At 44.2% G+C, this 2,495-nt stretch overlaps 1 pseudogene; it reads left to right on the top strand.

Moving 5' to 3' along the window:
- Positions 1-341: 341 nt before the first annotated feature.
- LOC108717505 lies at positions 342-1,304 on the top strand (annotated as a pseudogene).
- Positions 1,305-2,495: the final 1,191 nt, after the last annotated feature.

Here is a 2,495-nt window from a genome sequence, read left to right as displayed (position 1 = left end):
AATTCACCTCGACCTCTGATAATCTGCCCCTACAAGTTAACCTGAAGGTGAACCACCCCTTTAACATGATAGAGTAAAGGCGACGTCGCCAAACGAGCGGATCTCTCCCCGATATGCCCACCTTGAGGTGGGCAATATCGAGCTGATCCGATCGTGGGCCCTAGCGCCCAACGATCGGATACTAACAATGGGTAACGGGCGGTCGGATCGCGGGATCGCATCAACGAACAGATGCGGCCGCGATCCAACGGGATTTTTAGTCCCATCCCATCGACATCTGCCCGACTTTCGGGCCAATAAGCTGCTGACTTGGTCTGTCGGCAGCTTTTATCGGCCCGTGTATGGCCACCATAAAATGGGGCAGAGAGAAACAACTAAAAAATATATCTATTGTTTGTCTTGCAGGTTGTGGTGCATTGATTATTTACTACACCCTGCTGTGCCCCAAATCCACACAAATATCCCAAAGTTTTATCAAAATGGCGCATGTAGTACAAGCAAGACTTTCCACGGAACAACCGTTATGGAGCCTCTGAAAGAGAGACTGGTGATACCTTCAGGAGCGCTGCTGCCAATCCAACGTATAGGAACAAGAAAAGCACATCAGACATCGAGGGCCTTGTTCACTGGCTACAGAAATCCAGTAGGCACCATTACTGGCTGCTCTTAAAGCTGGCCATGAAAACGGGCAACATGTCCAAGTTCAACGCAGCTTTTGGTGACTGCGATTTTGGCTTGTCCTTTTCTCCAAATTGTCCCAAAGATGTGCCAAATGATGATTGTGTTAAACATGAAGAATCTGACGATCGCCTTTCAGAAGAATCTCCTGATTTTGTGATTTTGGAGTCGGAAAGGTGGGTTTTTGGAAAGATGGATGTTGAACTATGGTGCAGGAGAAAACAAGAAGAAGACAACCAATTCAATAAAGCTTGCGAAAAACTGAATTGTGGTGTTTCTCCGAGTAGTAGAGAGGCTCCCCAAGTGAATGGTACCTTATACTTTAGTGCAAATACAGAAGACATTTTACATTCTGCTTAAAGAGTTGGGGCCTGAACTTGAGCAGCCTGATACTGATTAAGTAGAACCCATTCAAACCCTACAAAAGATCAGGAAGGAGCACACACTGAGGTTTATCCTGTCATGTGTGTCAGTCCTATCCTAAGCTTGTCTACCAACATCAATCAATGAAGTTCCGGGTGCAGGTATAGACGCGGGTTGGCAGTTCTGTTGGTTTACGGGTTGAGGGTCGGGCCGCGGGTCTCAATAGCGACTTTTACTCCTTTTTTCTAATCATGCTTACTTCCGATGGTCACTTCCGGTTTACAATGACAGCACTTCCTGATTCTTGATGGTCAGCGGGTCGCAGGTCCAGGTAGCGGATAAGGTACTTGCGGGTCCGGTCGGGTAGTGGGTCCAAGCGGGTAAGAATGCGGGTTGTGGGTCCGGATTGCAGATTGCAGGTTGCGGGTACGGGTCGGGTACAGGTACCAAAAAATTGACCCGTGTAGGACTCTATCTTCTATATCTAATGATGAGGCTGACGTTACGGAGATAGAGGAACCACATGTAGAGAAAGAACAATTTTTATTGCCTCCTGGGCAGACTGATTCAGGAGGAGAAGCCCTATTTTACTTCCACCTCTAAACCCCAGTCTACAAGCCTTGAACTTGGGTTACGAGAGGAGAGTAAAACCAAAAGGAAATTGCTTGAGCCATAAGTGACCGTGTAGTGACTCAGGCTCATCACACTTGGAAGTGTCATGGTACCAGATCACTGGAATCAAATCATGTGTGGGTTCATACAATGAGAAAGTTTCCTTTTGGGCGGTACCAAGAAGCAAATCAAACCTGGAATCTGCTTTCTGTTGTATGTACATATTATGCTTACAGTATGACAAGAGACTTTATAATTAATCATAAAGTAGTTGTTATTGCTGATAAGTATTTACATGACATGTTTGTAGCACATGGGTCTGTGGCATGTAATATGTTATAATGTATGGTGGGCAGGGGGTGCACACCTCTGTTACTGTGCCAATGGCACAGCTCTACACAATAATTTACCCAATAATATATATTTGTACAATGCTGACTTAGTATCATGCATGTTTGTGCTTGACTGTGTGTGTTACTGCTCCTATGAGTAAGCTGAAAAGAATCACTATCTACTGTTTGTTTCTGAGTTCTCCTGCCATGGATTTTAAGGGCAAATTCAGGCAATATAACCCTCTTTTTCAACCTGGCCTTAAATGAATATGGCTTGTACCAGATATAAGTTTTGCCTATTGTTTGATTTATGACATAATAAATATTAACCATATCAATGGTTTTTGTCCTTGCACTGAACAATACGTTTAAAGCAGAACTAAACCGTAAAAATTAATGTGGCTAAAACTGCCATATTTTATATAGTGAACTTATTGCACAAGGCTAAAGTTTGAGCTTGTCAATAGCAGCAATGATCCAGGACTTCAAACTTGTCACAGGGGGTCACCA

Source organism: Xenopus laevis, chromosome 5S (genome assembly GCF_017654675.1).
Source record: "Xenopus laevis strain J_2021 chromosome 5S, Xenopus_laevis_v10.1, whole genome shotgun sequence".
Classification (NCBI taxonomy): domain Eukaryota; kingdom Metazoa; phylum Chordata; class Amphibia; order Anura; family Pipidae; genus Xenopus; species Xenopus laevis.
The sequence above is the reverse complement of the archived record's forward strand: the minus strand, read 5'-3'. Positions and strand labels throughout refer to the sequence as shown.